Here is an 18,376-nt window from a genome sequence, read left to right as displayed (position 1 = left end):
ACAAATGACATACCTATTTGTCTCTAAAGGTCCAGAAATATGTCCAATGCATCCTGCCTGCTTCCTTGCCTTGCAGGATTATAACAATAAGACTGGGGCTATGGAGGCCCTATCCTTTAAGCTTATAGGGCCTCGGTTTCTTCTTGCACAAATTGGACTAGACAACCACTAAGGGCTTTTCCTCATTCATCTTTTGGCAAAGTTGTCTTTGCCTGGTTGTCTGACCCAGCACAGACCCTAGAACAGTATTTTATACATAGTTGTTGAATGAATGTAGTAAAAAAAAAAATACCCAGTGGTCCTGGCATCTGTCAATCATGGAGTTGCTTTCTTAATTCCTCTTTCTTGCCTAACATTAAAGGTAATAAGTCCTACAACCTACACAGTTAAAGGTGTGGACAGAAGCAGCTTAGAACTGAATGCCTCAGAATTATGTCACGTGAGGATTGGTTGGAGAAAATTAGGATGTTTAGCTGGAAAAAGACATGACTTAGGTGGGGCATAACAATTCTCTTTAAGTATTTGGAGGGTTATCAAGTGGAAATGAGATTAAACTTCCCTGCTTAGTCCCAGAAGGCAGGATCAGGAACAATTGTAGATAGTTGAAAAGATACATATTTTTACTTGATAAAAGGAAAAATTTCCTAAAAATTAGAGGTACCCTAATAAGTGGCTGCCTCAGGACCTAGTAGATATCCTACCAATGGAATCCTTAAAGCAAAGCATGATGACCATTGGTCAGAAATGCTATAGAGGAGATAGAGGAGATATAGCATTAAGGGCTGACATAACCTCCAATGGCTACTGGACTTACAATTTGGAAATCCAATGATTCTGAGGCTCTGTTGGTATTGTCCAAAGTGTGTGGCTAGGGAAAAAAAGAAGATGAGTCTTTGCTCTATCCCTGTAGAAAGGTCACTAAAAGAGGTAGTGTGTGAGAAGAAAATGAGAAAAATGGGTATTAAATGATTGGCTTCACTAGTCCTGGTCTATTAGGGTTTCTTCATCTTCTTTTGAAGCTTTATGATGAGGTCATGGATGTAAGCTAAACATCTGCCTGCATGGCCCATTGATTTCCTTTTATTCAGCAATTCTTTTCCCAACAGAATAGCCTGCAGATGATGTTAGGTAGCAATAACTTATCACACAGTGCAGACTAGGCTAAGAATAGAAGGATTCACAAGAAATGGAAAACTGTCACTACTTAAAAATGGAGTCCACTGGATGTAGTCAGAAGAATCCAGATATTATAGAAAAAAAAAATGCATTGTTGTGTGAAAAGGAAAGGCATCCTAGCATGGTGTAATAGAACTCTAGAATTAGAATCAGGAGACCTGGGTTTGACATTTTGCCTCACTTTTTTTCTTTCTTTGCCAACCAAAGAGGCCCTCTGCCTCATCAGCATATCTACTAGACTAGAAATGAGAAGGCCTGAAGCCTCATCTGTAAAATGGGGATGTCTTCATTAACTATCTCACAGGCATGTGTGAGGCCAGCACTATGTAATTAAAGCCCCAATTTAAATGTGAGCTGTTGTTAATATGAACCAACCAATCACCAAGCCTTCTCATTTCTTTCTTCAATATCCCTCGAATTTTGTTCCATTTTCATTTTAACTTTGATTACTTTAGCCATCAAATTTTAGAGAAGCAAATTATGGCTCTAGTAGGGGAAAACAAGCACATTTCATAAGAGCTATCTGAAAATGGAATGAACTGCCTTGGGAGGCATTCTTTCATTGATTCATTGATTCATGGATTCATTCATTCACTCATTCATTCATTCACTCACCCATTCATTCATTCATACTATCTGCTAGCTATTGTGCTAGGTGCTAGGCATACAGACAAAAACAAAGCAATCCATGCCCCCAAGGAACCTTCACTGAAGGCTGGGAGTCAAGAGAAGAGAATGGATGGGGGAACGGAACACAACAAAATGTACAAAGAAAAAAAAATACACAATTTGCACAAAGTAATATGAGGGAACACTAGCAAATGGGTGGATCAAGATAGGACTCCCATAGGAAAGAGCAGTTGAGATGAGTCTTAAAGAAAGGCAGAGCATCTACAAGATATAAGTGATAGGGTGTACATTCCAATCATGGGCACCAATCTCTGTGTTGGAAGGGGAACAGAAAATGGATTACAGCATATGAGGAACAGCAAGTAGACCAGTTTGAATGGTACAGAGAGTGTTTGAAAGCTAGTAATATGCAACAGACCTGAAAAGTCAGATAGTGCTTTGAGCCAGATAGTGAAGGACTTTTTTTTTTTTTTTTGGTGAGGCAATTGGGGTTAAGTGACTTGACCAGGGTCACACAACTAGTAAGTGTCAAGTGTCTGAGGTTGGATTTGAACTCAGGTCCTCCTGACTCCAAGGTCAGAGGTCTATCTACTGTGCCACTTAGCTGTCCCTGACAGTGAAGGACTTTTCAACCCAAACAGAGATCCTCCTCTTAGGTATAACATTTTGAAAGTTGTGTGGAAGATGAATGGGAGAAGGGAGGATCTGATAGTGGGAGAGTAATAGGGATGCTGCTGAAAGAGTCTAGGCCCACATGAGATCCTGAACTAGAGTAAAGGCCATGAGATTTGAGAGAAAGGAAGGATCAGAATAACCTAACAGAATCAGAATACACAGCATTTGGCAAATAACTGGGTAGCTAACATTCATAGAGTGATTTAAGGTTTGTAAAATGCTTTACATATATTATCCCATATAATAACAACAACTAACATTTATATATATATATATATATATATATCACTTACTATGTGCCAGGTGCTATGCTAAGTGCTTTACAATTATTATCTGATCCTCACAACTGCCCTGAGAAGTAGTTACTACTGTTATCCCTGTTTTACTGATGAAGCTGATTAAAAAAAAAAAAGTAAAAACCCTTAAAGATTTAAGTAAATTGCCCATGATCACCTAGCTAATGTTTAAGATAGGATATGAACCCAAGTTTTCCTGACTCCATGTGCTTTATCCACTACAAAATGCTGTATCCTCGAATATCAGGAGTAATTGTTGGTGAAGATTTAAGAATTAATTAAGAATTGAGAATGCAAACCTACATGAATGGAAAGACAGATATAGGAAAGCTAGTAATAAGGTACCAGAGCAAAGTACAAAGAGAATAACACCTTGTTGTTCCTGGAAACTCTGCCTCTGTTTGTTTGTTTTTTTCTTGTTTTTCTTTTGTTTTGTTTTTTCCTTGGTTTTTTTTTTTTTTTTAGAATTCATTCAGAAGATTTTATTCTCTGTGATATAAATACCAAGGTGCACAGAGTTGACATAATCTTTTTACTTTAAAAAAGAAATGTATGGAAACATTCACAAATTCTTCTCTGAATACTACATGATCTAGTATTATCTAGGAATTAGAACTTGTCTATATAGTGAAATTTACCTAGGTCAGTTCCTCATTCTTTAAAAATAGCTTAGACCACCATGACTTTTATAATATAATTCGATTTGAGAAAAAAAATGCTTATTTTTCCTCGTTAGGAAACAAGATCTCATCATCCAGTATCAAAAATATTTCAGTTTAATTTACCTTTATTCATTACCTTTATTTATTCATTCATTCATTCATTCATACTATCTGCCAGCTACTATGGTAGGTGCTAGGCATACAGACTGTCTATATTGGTGGAGTATCCATAACTAGGTGCTAATACAAACTATGTCAGCATACTTCCGAAAGTCCGTATGTTAACAAAAAGAGATTAATATAAAATGTTTGCCAACATCATTCTTAGAAACTTTTCCACAGTCCTGCTTAGTGAGACACCTGATTGATTCCTTGAGTATTTGTCATATTCCCTATGAAGATGCAGACATCAATAGATGTCTTCAAGGTGTTTTCCAATTTTGCCTTTTAGCTTCCTAAAACATATAAGCTTCTCCTGTCCAATTTCAAGCATTTTTTTCTTCCTGAGATTTAATTTTGTTTACATAATGAATTTTATCATCTTCAGCAAGTTGCATATGTACCTGCTTCCCAGATAATGGCAGATTTTTCCACTCTTCATTTAAAAGCATCATTTCCTGTGATGAAATACCTTTTGCTTCCTTAAAGGGTTCATAAATAAACATAACCTGAGTGAGGTTGTTTGGGCTTTCCAAAAACGATTAACTCTCTTTTTTTCTTTATTATTTCCTTTGTAGCCTGTTTTCGATGCTTCTCTTCTGTCATTTTTTTTTCTGATTAGGATTGGGCTCTCTGCTTTATATTTAGAGGCCTTTGCTTTGTATGCTTTAAAATCTTCCTTGGTAAGGTTTTCAAATCTGGATTTTGTCTTTGTGTATGGGTGGATGTTCCACTGTAAAACAAATGTAGGCAGACAATGGATTCTTTGGAGCATTTGATAAAGTGAAATCTTAAACCACTCCAATCCACAGGTAGAATTGCTAGGAAGATGGGGGGAGGCTGGGCTCGGAGGGTGTTGGGCCAGTCTAGTGTCCTTAGCAGTGTAGCAATGCCTCAGTCCTCGCTGCAGTGGCCAAGCTGCCCAGGTCTAGTCCTCCCTCAGCCCGCAGAGGTGGCGGTGGCAACAAGGAGTAATAGTGCCTCTCTTAATGCAACCCAAGATAACATTAGCTTTTTGGGGGGTAATATCACACATATTAATAGGTGAGTTCCTCCCCAGTCTCTGTTTTAGGAAGCATGCCCATTACCTACCACGATTTTTTCAAAACTGGACCAGTACATGGTGCCTCAGACCACCTCTCTACCTAGTCTTGGAGAGATTCTTTCTCCTCCCCTACTCCACCATTTACAGCCTTTTCTACGTGTATATATTACCTTCCCCCAATATTAAGTAAGCTTCTCCAGGGTAGGGGCTATCTTTCTTTTTACTCTGATTTGTATTCATAGCATTTAACACAATGTCTAGCAAGTACTAAGCACTAAATGCGTTACTTCTATCTATATGTATTTATGTATCAATCTATGTATCTATGTATTTATCATCTGCCTATTTATCTACCCATCTATCTATCTATCTCTATCAATCTGTCCATCTATCTGAGTTTGCAGTCTACTAAAGACCCTAGGTATTTTTGTCAGATAAACTGCTATCTAACCTTAATGCTTTCTCATAACTTAGAATTGTTGGTGCAAAGGACAATGGATTGGAGTCAGAAAATTTTGTCTGTAACATGAATTTATATTTGTGACCTAGGCAGGGTTGGGGAATCCCTTCGCTTTTCTGGGCCTTGGGTTTTCCCTCTTTAAATCTGGGACATTCCACTTTTGCAATACCCATAACACGTAGTTGTTGCAGTGATCAAATGAGATGTCTCTAAAGTGCATTCAGATCATAAATGGCTACAAAAATATGAATTGTTACTACTAATATCATTATTAGCATGTATATAATGATATGTGTTTATTATCATATAAATTATATACACATATGCGTGCAATTGTGCATGGATATATACACATAATATGACATGCCATACCATAGCATAACATGAAAAAATATATGCACAATTTTGGAGGGTTTTTTTTTTCAGTGTAAAAAAAAAAAAGCCTGGGATAGGTATGGAAGACTCAGTGCCTCAAACAACTAAAATGGCAAGATGAGTCTCTGTCTGGAGTACATACTGCACTCCATTCTTTCGTCAGTGAGAGAACTATCTGGATGAAAGGACTTGTAGTGAGTTGTCTTCAAATATTTATTTGTTTTCCCACATTAAGACATCAATTAGTCATAAGTCAGCCTCAACATTCCATTAAATCTTTCTCCCTTTGGCTACAACTAGGATTCTCTTGCTCAAGGGAAAATTAATACAGGATGGGTTTGCCAGCTTTAATTTAATCTTCCACATTAAAAAAAAATCCATTAAAGGAGGTAAAAGATTGAAGCAAACATACTCCACCCCAAGTGCCATAGTCTCTTAGTTACTCTGGAGAATTACATATACATTTATTTGGTTGGCTTCCTTAATAGAAGGAAAATGGAAACATTTCACAACCCCCCCCCCATTAGAAGTATTCAAAGTATTTAAGTAAAGGCTAAATGAGGACTTGTCAGGAATGTTATGAGGAGTTCTTGCTCAGGCACACGTAAGACTAATAAATAATCCCTGAGCTTTCCTCAGACTCTGAAAGACTATAATTTTAACTGAGTTGTTCTGGGATAATTTAGAGGTTCCATAGATCCAGCCTTTGAACCCTGTTCTTCTGACAGTTGAATTGTCTTTCCATTAATAATTCACAGAATCTCCAATGGAAAGGGAACACAATAACCATCCAAGGCAATTCATACATGAAACAGTTCTTTCTACGACATACCTGATGAGTGGTCATCCAGTCTTAACTTGAAGATCTCCAAAAAAAGTGAGCCAACTGAATACTGACTCCATCTTTTATACTTTGACGCTTTAATTGTTGGGGAGTTTTTCCTTAGATCAAGTCTAAATATGCATCATTTTGACTTTTACTGGTAGGTCTTAGTTCTGCCCTCTGGACCAGTCAGACTAAACCTAATTCCTCTTCTTAATGGCAGCTCTTCAGTTATGTGGGGTTATTGTGTCTGACTCCTCCAGATTCTCTAATCTCTAAACTAACTGCCCAAATTCCTTCAGCTGCTCCTCATGTGGCATGGTCTTGGGTCTCTTCACCTCTGGATACCCTCCAACTTAAAAATGATTTTCTGTCCTAAAATGTGGCACTTAACAACTGGATAAACACTCCAATTGTGGTCTGATCAGTGCATAATAAATACAGTTAGATTATTAACTTCCTCTTCCTCTTTGTTCCTGTTGACAATGTTTCTATCTCTCTCTTTGTGCCTGTCTTTTTCTTGCTATATATCTCTGCCTCTCTGACTGTCTCTCTGTCTCTTTTTTTAAACTTTTATTTTTTTTAATTTTTTAACAGTATTTTATTTTTTTTTACCAATTATATAGTAAGACAAGTTTTAGCATTCATTTTTACAAGATTTTGAGTTCCAAAAGTTCTCCCTCCCTCCCCTCCCTTCTTCCTAAAATGGTAGGCAATATGATATGGGTTGTGCATATGCTATCATGTAAAACATATTTCCATATTATTCACTGTTGTGAAAGAAGAAATAGTTGAAAAGAAAAAAAAACATGAGAAAGAATAAAGTAAGTAAGAAAAACGTGCTTCGATATGCATTTGGAGTCCATCAGTCCTTTATGTGGCTATGGATAGCATTTTCCCTCATGAGTCCTTTGCACTTCTCTTGGACCACTGTGTTGCTGAGAAGAGCTGAGTCATTCACAGTTGATCATCATACAATGTTATTGATATTGTGTGCAATGTTTTCCTCATTCTGCTCATTACACTTTGTATCAGTTTGTACAAGTTTTTCTGGGTTTTTCTGACATCTGCCTATTCATCATTTCTTATTGCACAATAGTATTCCATTATATTTATATTCCACATTTTGTTCAGTCATTCCCCAATTGCTGGACATCTCCTAAATTTCCAACATTTTTCCACCATGTAAAGGGCTGCTATTAATATTTTTGCACATGCAGGTCCTTCTTCCTTTCTCATGATCTCTTTGGGATACAAACCTAGTAATGGTATTGCTGGATCAAAGGGTATGTACAGTTTGGTTGTCCTTTGGGCATAGTCCCAAATTTTTCTCCAGAATGGTTCTATCATTTCATAACTCCACAAACAGTGCATTAATATCCCAATTTTCCCACATCCTCTCCAACATTTACCATTTTCTTTTTTTTTGTCATATTAGCCAATCTAAGTGATGTGAGGTGATGTGTTCAGAGTTGTTTTAATTTGCATTTCTCTAATCAGAAGTGATTTAGAACACTTCTTCATATGCTTATAGATAGCTTTGATTTCTTTATCTGCAAATTGCCTGTTCACATCCTTTGACCATTTACCAATTGGGGGATTTTGACTTCTCTTGGGTCTTGATATTGGAGATTAAATTTTTTGTTCAATCCTGGTCTTCTCCTTATGAAAGCTTGAAATCTTTCCATTTCATTGAATGACCTTTTCTTCCCCTAGAGTATTATGCTTAATTTCACCAGGTAGTTGATTGTTGGTTGTAGTCCTAGCATCTTTGCATTCCATAATATCATGCTCCATGACCTCTGATCCTTTAATGTTGCAGCTGCTAAGTCCTGAGTAATCCTGATTGTGGCTCCCTGATATTTGAATAGTTTCTTTCTGAACACTTGCAGTATTTTTTTCTTGATCTGATAGTTCTGTTATTTAGCTATAATGTTCTTTAGGGATTTTATTTTGGGATATTTTCCTGAGGTGATTGGTGGATTCTTTCAATGCTTATTTTACCCTCTGGTTTCAGGATATCAGGGCAGTTTTCCTTAATAATTTCTTGAAAGATGTTGTCCAGGTCCTCCTTTCGATTATGGCTTTCAGGTCGTCCGATGATTCTGACGTTGTCTCTCCTGGATCTGTTTTCTGGGTCAGTTGTTTTTTCCATGAGGTATTTTACATTTTCTTCTACTTTTTCATTCTTTTGAATTTGTTTGATTGATTCTTGATATCTCATAGAGTCATTAACTTCTACTTGCCCAATTCTAACTTTTAAGGAGTTGTTTTCCTCAGTTAGCTTTTGTACTTCCTTTTCCATTTGGTCAATTGTACTTTTTAAGCAGTTGTTTTCTTTTTCTAAGGTACTGATTCTTTTTTCATAATTTTCATTCATCACTCTCATTTCTTTTCCCAATTTTTCTTCTACCTCTCTTATATGATTGTCAAGCTCTTTTTGAGTACTTCCATAAGTTCTTTCTGGATTTGAGACCACTTCCCATTTTTCTTTGAGGTTTTTCCCATAGGTGTTTTGACGTTGTTGTCTTCTTCTGAGTTTGTATCTTGGTCTTCCCTGTCACCATAAAAACTTCTTATGGCCAGATTCTTTGTTGTTGTTGTTGGTGGTGGTGGTGGTGGTGGTTTTTGCTCATATTTTTTTGGCCTTTTTTCTTTCTTTTAAATTTGAGCTCTGCTCCCACAGTGGAAGGGGCACTATCTCAGGCTTCTTGTGCCACTGGCTACAGGCCCTGATTGTTTACCTGGTGCTGCACCAATGTTGCCCTCAGGTCCACAGGGGACCCTCATGTCTGGTGCTATGCTGAGGGGATTGGGGGGGGTAGCTGGAATTGCTAGAGGTCATAGGGGTCTAGCAGTTTACCCGGTACTGAGCTGGGCTCCTAATACTTGTGTCTGGCATGTACTGAGGCTGGTGGGGTGTTTCTATGTTTTCCTGGGGCTACACTGAATCACGTGGCAGTCTGGCTGCCTGAGGCTGCCTGTTTGCTGGTCTGTGCTGTCCTCTTCCCTGCATGAGACAGACCTTTCCTGCCAATCTTCCAAATGTCTTGGGCTATCACCTTGTACTTTTGCTGATTCTCCTGTTCCAGGATTTGTTTTGGAGTGCTATTTTATGGTTGTTTGGAGGTGAATATGGGAGAGTTAAGGCAATTTACTGCTTACTCTGCCATCTTCTCTGTCTGTCTTTGTCTCCCTCACACACACACACACACACACACACACACACACACACACACACACACACACAGGATCTCTCTATTTTGACTAGGCTGGAGATGCAGCTGACATTCATGAGCTTGACCCCACCAGTAATTGACTGTGGAATAAGGTGCTGCAACCTCCTTTTTTGAGCCAGATTTACCCCTCCTTAGGCAGCACAATGCCTCTCAGGGGCTCTCCTTATTGGTGCCATTCCTGGTGTGGACATTTGTTTGGCTTTAATCCTATTGTAGTTCAGATCTCCCAAGCTCAAACAATCTACCAGCCTCTGGCTCCTCGGTAGTAGGGATTGCATGCTATTTCTCTTAATGAAGCTCTAGCCCAATGCTCTGAACACAGTAGGTGTTGAACAGTGGTTATCTTATTGTAAAGCTCTAGGGGATGGATTTCCTCCTTTGTTCTCCTTGCTGCCAGTCAAGAACTGTGGGAGTTCAGGAGGGGAGGACATGGCACACTGGTGGAAATGACAGACTCAAGCAACTCTGGTATGTTTACGTGGAACAAAAAAAAAAAAAAAGCACCCAAAGACCGTGATATATAAGGCAGACAGCAGCTGTCTTGTTCTCTTGCTGTGTTCATGCCCCTATTGACCAAACAGAATGTGTGAACAGGGATTTAATATGATGAATAATATATAGGCTTCTCTCAGTGCCTCCTAACAAGCCTGTACTTGTTGACCAAACTGCTCCCTATTTGTCCACTGTGGCACAGAGGGTATTCTGCTGAGTTAGCTCCTGGTACTTCAGCAGCCACAAGGTTTCCGAATTAAATCACAGTGTGTGGTTCAAAGACCAATGGGCAAACTTGTCAGCAGCGATACACACATACACAGAAGTTTTCCCAAAGCCGTACCCGGGGAGATAAGAAACCCAATCATAATAAGTGGGACAAAATGTACGTTGGCAGAGAAATTGAATTAAATGCCATACTGGGTCTTTTTAAGTAGTGGAGTCATCTAAGAAAACTTTCTAGGAGTGCTCATTCCAGTGACAGGCTGTGTCTAGAGCTTGTCCCTCCTCCTATTTTCCTTTCCTTCATTTTGTAGAAACCCCCTCCCACCCATCCAGAATATGCAGTTCACAGAATCTGAGAATAAGAAGGGACCTCATGGGCCTTCCTGTATAATCAGTACATGAAAAATAATTCCCACTACAACATAGATGGCAAGTGACCATGTAGCTTTTGCTTGAAGAAAAGTGGGGAGACTCCCCTCCTTATACTATCTATTATCCTTGGTATAGATCTAATTGTTGAGAAGATTTTCCTTCAATTACGAATTCTACCCGTTTGTTCTAATTCAGTCTTCCATATCAGACATTCACTTCTTCTATTTCACCTCAATATTTGGCATCAGCCTACCTACAACATCAGGGTGGCAAGCCTATCACAGAATGCACCTGAAATCCTACCACTTCCTACCAAGCACTAGACCTTCTTCACCATAACTTCATGATCCTGTTTTGCCCAGACAACTTACACAGAAGAAATGAAGGACTGACTTCTGGTATGCCAGAAACTGGCATGGCCTGGGTATCAGAGCAGGAGTCTACCTCCTTCCTGACGTATTAATGACATCCTTACTCCTGAGTCACTTAAACATCAGCTCACACAGGGCTGGAGCCCTTTGTATTCTGTCCTCAATGGAGATCTAAATATTGGATCCTTGCAGGTGACAGTGATGTTCATTTGTCTTTGCTTCCCCTTTCATCTCATCCTCAGCCCCTCTAAAGTTAAACACCATTCCTTGTGTGAAGTTAAATGCACCTATCATAAAAGGCCTGTTGCCTTTATTGTTATCGGTCAGTTTCTCTCCTATGGAAACCTCTTAGTCCCCATCGAACAGGTGAAACAGGACAAGTGGGTTTTTTTTTTTTTTTTTTTAATGGAAGCTATGGAAATTACTGTCCCGATTTCTCAACATGCTATAGATGCAAAATAGAAAATGGACCAAGCACAGGGCTTCAGAAGCTCTGGTTAAGAGTAGTCCCACCACTTCCTCCTTTAGTTGTGTGGCCATTGACAAATCAGAGTCACAGATCAAAGAATGTGAGACCTCTGAAGATCCTTTAGTCTAATCACCACCTCCTTTTACAGAGGAGAAAATGAAGTCCTCAAGAGAGAAATATGCTTGCCCATGACAATGGCAGAGCAAAGACTAGCTCCCAGGTCATCTGTATCTCATTCTTCTGGTCTTCTCACTGCTTAAATGTATGGTAGCAGCTCCCAAGAGATTACATTCTAATGGTTGACACTGCACAGCAGTTTGGGAGAAACCTTTCGGACATCAGTTATCTGAAGAATGAAGGGGCTGGGCTAAATGACTTCCAAATCCCCTTTCAGATCTAGATCTATGATCCTATAACTATGAATGATGATAATGCCTTCAGTCAGCATCTAGGGACTTATAGTTTCTTGGCTGTCCATAGCTTCTTGATCTAGGGAAAATAAAAATCATTTTTGGATGTTATGCCCACAAGTATTTATTGAGTACCTACTCTGCTTAGTATATTCTAAGCACTGAATGGGGATAGCACAGAAACAGGTCAGTGACTACAAAGAGTTTGGAATCTTCTGGTGTATCAGGGCATGCACACACTAAGCCCCTGGAGAATCACATAGAATAATATATTATTCTTAATGAGCTATTTATTAAAATGAGTTATTTATTAAATGTGTATCCCTTTAGCATAGGTCATAAACCTATTTTATCTGTAATGAGGTCATAAGATAATGGATTTATAGCTAGAAGGGAATTAATTCAGAGGCCATAAAATCCAGCTGTCTCATTATAGAGATGAGGAAATCAAGGCCCTAGGAAGTTTGAGTGACTTATCAATGGTCACACAGAAAGTGAGTGTCAGAGGTGGTAGACAAATATATCACCTAATAGCCAACCTTGGGACAATTAACCTTTATCTTTATTTTTTGTATGTAATGGTGATGATAATGAAGATGGTGATGATGATGATAGCTTTTATATAGATTTGCAAAGAATTTTAGAAAAATCTTGTTTATTCCTCACAACAACCCTGGGAGGTAGATATTATTATAACTCCCATTTTACAGATGAAAAAACTGAGACAGAGATTAGATAACTCATCCAAGGTCATGGAGGTAGGTATCTGAGGCCAGGTTAAACTTGAGTCCTCTTAACTGCAGGTCCAGTGCCCTATTGATTGTGCCACCTAATTGTCTGTGGATTGTAAACTGTCTCTCTTTGATGAGAGTGGTCTGTAGAACACAGTCTGTCCTGGGCTGGACCTCTCAGCAGGGACTACTAGAGTTTGTTTTCTGTTAGCTTTGCCATGAAGAATTCAAGGTCAAGACTTCTATGACTCGATAGACCACAATAGTGGGAGCTAAGTGCATTATGAAATGATGGTTATGTGACAATGTCCCCTTACCTTTCACAGAACATTCTCATGTACTGTCTTGTTGGATCTTGTGCTGGGAAAGTCAGGTGTTTGTACTTCATTCTTAACATTAAGTTAAAAGAAGGGGTGCTTAGAGAACACACTGTAATTGTTAGGATGTTTTTGCTTGTAAAGACATAAGATGTGTTTCCTTACAACTTGTTCTCAGTGCTTCTCTACCCTCTGGTGCCAAATAGAATAAATGCAATTGACTGGTAAGTCATGATGGTCCTCTTCAAGAGTGAAGGACAAACAACAACAAGAAGAAGAAGAAGTCTAACAATCCTTCTTTCACATAATGGTCATTCAAATATTTGAGGGGGTTCTGTTGCCATTACCTCTCCCTGTCTCCTTAGGCTGAACATCCCTCAGTGTTTTTAATAGAACTTTACAGAGAATTTAAGAACTATCTGTGAGGACCCTTTCAACTTGAGTATTTTCAAGAAAGGTGCTCATGTTGGGGAGAAAACTTTCCTCTGATATTGGCATTTAATAGAGATATCCAAAGTGACAACAAGGTTATTTGGAATATGTCGCCATTACTACTTCTGCTCTATTGAGTGGAAAACATTTTTGATACCCACAGTTCCAGATCTAGCTCCCATGGCCCATTACATCATTTTGTTTCCATGAGCTTCCCTCCATAGGCTACCAGGCAGGAAATAGACTCCAGGTAATTGGTCACATTAAAACAGGATGTCCAGATGTCTTGTGGAAAGGAGATTTTAAATTAGATTTTTATTCCATTAGGAGATTGTTTTTCTTTTTCTCTTTTCCCCCTCTCAGTTTTTTTTTAATACAAAGTTTTTGGTTTTGAAAATAACTTGAGAAAAATATATTGACCTCAAATATACTGACCTGATATGTCACAATGAATTTGTACCTGGAAGAGATTGGGACACCCTGGCCACAAAATTCTCAATCGACTCTTGCACAAATCTAGACAGGAACAATTCAGTTTCCGTTCTCCCCTCTGAAACACCCAAAGCTGGAAGGAGCTCCAGAAAATGAGAGACTTGACAAAGGTCATACATATGCAAAAGCCAAGATGCAAACCTAGGTCTTCTGACTCTCAATTTAATGGTCTTTTTAACAATTGGCACTACCTGTCCACTGACACCTCTACCAACTCCCAACCAAGTTTTACCACCATTCTACAGTCTTTTTCTTTCTCTCAGTCATTTTTCACAGATAAAAATAATAGACTCTCATGGCTGGAAACAGTGGTATGCTGGTAAATGTTTAACAACCTGCTCTCCTGAAAAAAAATTGAACATAGACACATTTTTAAGTTTAATCAGTGTTATTCATATTTTCTCCATTACTTTGTTAAGTCTGGAAAATCAACCAAAAAAAAAATTTAAGTCCTGATTGCCAATTTCAGAGGTATTGATGCTCACACATTTAGCAGTGGGCTCTCTTAAACCAATACTAGCTGGCTCCAGCATACTCCTGATTGGAAGGGACCTCCGTCACCATCTAGTCTGACCTATAACAGAAAAGAATCCCTACGCCTAGTTTCCTTCAGCTGTTGTCCTTTCAGCTACGATCTGGGGCTGAGGTGAGCAATGAAAGAATTGCTACAGCTGCAGGGAATTCTCCCTAAGGGTCCCCGTTCCCCCCCTCCCCCACACCCCAAAGCATCCCCAGGTGAAATGATCTGGTTCACTGTGGCACAGGTGCTACCGTCCATCCCTAGCTTGATTTTGTGGTTAAAACTCTTCTAGCAGCTTCAGTGCTTTTCCCCAGTGGTTTCCATCAGCCTTCCTTCTCAGGTGATTAGAATACAGCCCATTGGCCTCCTGAACTCATTACAGCACTTTTCCTAATGATCTCATAATGACTGCCAGGCTGAGCCCAGTTACCTGACAGATAATGATGTCAATTATGCAAAACCAAGGTGAAGGATTCTAACCTCCTGCCTTGTTGTGACTTTATTTTCCTTAGGGGTAGGGATGGGGGTGGGACTGAGAGAGAGGTATTCCTGTTTACATAACTTAGATTATTTACATAGCATTACATTATAAACTCAATTGTGTTTTAAAGTGTAGCCAGAGATAAAAATCTCTGAAATGAATTAAAGGAATAAATAAACTAGATGAGATAAAAACTGTGGGGTTGTGGAAGGACTGCTGGAGAAGGAGTCACAATCCTAGCCCTAACACTTGCTAGTAGTGTGACCTTGGGGAAATCACTTAACCTCCCTGTGCTCAGTTCCCTTCTAGATCTAGATTCTGCTTAGCAGAGCTGGAGGGTAGAGTACTAAACTCCTTCCAATGCTCTCCTTTTTAAAGGCCAGAAACTGGACTTTTGTTTACTCCATTCTGCATCTGTTGCCCTGCCCGGTTTCAACTCCACTGAATAAGAAGCTCTTGCCCTCCCTGCTTCACACTTCCCCAGTTAGATAGTGAGCTCCTTAAGGGCAGGGACTGTCTTCTTTTTTAAGTTGTATCTCCAGTGCTTAGCCTGGAAGGTTAAATGTTTATTGGGTTGGATTGAATCCCTGGAGGATTTAAACACAACTAAATAGAATAGTGGATAGTGCACAGGATAGTCTGGAAGACCTAAATTCAAATTCAACCTCAGATACTAACCAGCTGTGTGACCCTGGACAATCATTGAACTTCTGTCTGTTTTAGTTTTCTCAACTGTAAACTGAGGATAATAAAAACACCTATCTCCCAGTGAAGTTGTGAGGATCAAATATATGTACTTAGCACAGAGTCTGGTACATAGTTGGTGCTTAATAAATGTTTGTTTCCTTCCTATTAAGTTTTTGATAGGAAGGATTAATAAGAGTGATTAGCCAAACAAGACCAGTTCTAAAAATCTTAGGATTTCTTAACAACAATGAAAAGAAGCTGGACTCAATCATGATTTTTTAGAGTTAGACCTTGAAGGAATCTTAGAAGTCATCAGGTCCATCCTTATTTTACCTATGAGGACACTGAAGCTTAGACAGGTTAAGTGACTTGTCTTATGTCATATAGGTATCAAGTGACAAAGTTAGGGTTTAACTCCAGGTCCAGTCATCCACCTCCAACTGCCTATTGGACATTTCAAAGTAAACATCCTGTAGATACCTCAGCATGTCTAATGCAGAACTCATCATCTTTCCCTCCAAACCCATCTCTCTTCCAAACTTCCTGATTTCTGTCATGGGCACAATTCTGCTCTTAGACACAATTCAGATTCACAATTCAGGCATCATTCTCATTGTCATTGACCTCATGTATATAATCAGTTGCCCAAATTTGTCTTTTTCACTTCTACAATTTCTACCACCTCCTTCAATCCCATTCATACAAGCATCTCCCTAGTCCATTCCTTTATCAAGGTATGTGTGGACTGGTACAAAAGCCTCTTACTTATTCTTTCTGCCTACAATGTTTTCTCTCTCCAGTCCATCATCCACATAGCTAGTAAAACTCATCCTAAAGTCCAAGCGGGACTATGTCACTACCATACTCAAAAAACTCTAATGCCTTCCTGTTGCCTCTATGATTAAACAGAAATCCCTCTGGCATAAGTCTTTTTACCCTCTTGACCCAATCTATGTGTCTATTCATACTGTATATAATGGTACTCCATTTCCCCTCTAAGTGCCTTTAGATGGGCTGTCCTCCATGTATAAAACATGCTTCTTCTTCACTTCTTTGAATCCTTAGCAGCCTTCCAAACTGTGCTCCAGCACCATCTTTTACATAAAGTCTTTCTTGATCCCCATAGATGTCAGTGCCTCTCTTTCTTACCTCACAAAAATAAAACAAAACAAAACAGAACCTTGTGTTTATTTTGTATAGATTCATATTGCACATGTTCACTCTTGCAAATAGAATGTAAGCTCACTGACATAGGGTATTTTAGGTATTCATATCCATTTCATTTTTGTCTTGATATTTCTACTGTCTAACTACATAGCACATGTTGTTGTTCAGTCATTTCAATCACATTCAACTCTTCATGATACCCGTTGGGGTTTTCTTTGCCATTTCCTTCTACAGCTCATTTTACAGATGGGGAAATTGAGGGAAACATGGTTAAGTGGCCAGGGTCACAAAGCTAGTGAGTGTCCAAGTTCGGATTTGAACTCAGGAAGAGGAGTCCTCCTGACTCTAGGCCCAGTGCTCTATCCACCATTCCGCACTGTTCTTGTTGTTCATTCATGTCTGACTCTTCATCACTGTGTTCACCACAACACGCCAATACTGTCCATCAGGCGTGCTTGGCAAGGATACTGGAGTGGTTAGCTATTTCCTGCTCCAGTGGATTGAGGCAAACAAAGGTGAAGTGATTTGCCCATGATCACACAGCTATGTATGTGTGTGTGTGTGTGTGTGTGTGTGTGTGTGTGTGTGTGTATATGTCCAAGGGCAGATTTGAACTCATGTCTTCCTGACTTTAGAAGCAGCATTCTATCTAATAAGCTACCTTGCTGCCATACTACTGGGTTCAAAATTTGTCTCTGCTTCTTACTATATGTAAAACATTATGTAAGTCATTTTACCTGATTTGCCTCAAAAGAGGCCAACACAAAGGAAAATCCATTGTACCTAGAGATTCCCTCATCTCTAAATCTATGATACTACTATCTCTTAGAAACCTGAGTATCCTTCAAAGCTCACCTCAATTGCCAACTGTTGATGTCTCCTGCAGCCTTTCATGGTAATTTCAACTGCTATTATGCCCCTCCCCCCCAAAAAATTACCTTTTTTTTTCAATGTTTTGTTAATACTTATACATGTTCATGTCTACCCCCAATAGAAAGTAAAGTCCTTGAGGGAAGGGGCTGTTTCAATTGTGTCTTTGTACTGCATGATATATAGTACCCAGAATATAGTAAGTGCTTAAGTTCTTAAGGGGAGAAACAGTATTGTCTGGGAGAAAGCATGTCTGGCACTGCCTCTGAGTTCTGCCACTTATCAGCCTTGTGTCCCTAGGCACATCCTAATGATGGGTTATGGGCCCAAGCCGAGACCTTTGCTCCTCACCCCCCAAAAAAATTTGGGTCCCATTTTTCTACAGGCCCCAGAAAACCCTTGAACCTTACCTGAATTTTTACCTGGTCAAAGAAGTCTAGCCGTCTCCAGAGGTTATTATTATTCCTATCAATTGGTTCTTCCTTATCACCTAGGCCCTGTCTCCCAGTTCTTTGTTACCCTAATTGAGCCTAGACCTCCACAGTCAATTACAGGCCTAATAGCCCTGGGTTATATTTCTCATCCAGGATCTTATCCAGACCCCATTCAACCTCCCAAACACTTCCACATGAGGATTCTCCCAGGACCCTTCCCCCAGTCACCCCAGCTTCAAGATTCTCTCTAAACTCCTCCCCCAGTTATCCCAGCTTGAGGATCCTCCTCCCCGCCCCTCCTCCCATCACCCCAAACTACTTGGCTGTATATAAGATCCACCCTGGCCACCATTTAGGGGCTGAGAC

At 39.3% G+C, this 18,376-nt stretch overlaps 1 pseudogene; it reads right to left on the bottom strand.

Moving 5' to 3' along the window:
• Positions 1-3,848: 3,848 nt before the first annotated feature.
• Positions 3,849-18,376, bottom strand: part of LOC114030467 — a 67,335-nt pseudogene continuing 52,807 nt past the window's right edge.

The sequence above is a fragment of the Vombatus ursinus genome, unplaced genomic scaffold, assembly GCF_900497805.2.
Source record: "Vombatus ursinus unplaced genomic scaffold, bare-nosed wombat genome assembly UNPS02005236.1, whole genome shotgun sequence".
Lineage (NCBI taxonomy): Eukaryota > Metazoa > Chordata > Mammalia > Diprotodontia > Vombatidae > Vombatus > Vombatus ursinus.
Note: the sequence above shows the minus strand (reverse complement) of the source record. Positions and strands in the feature narration are given on the sequence as shown.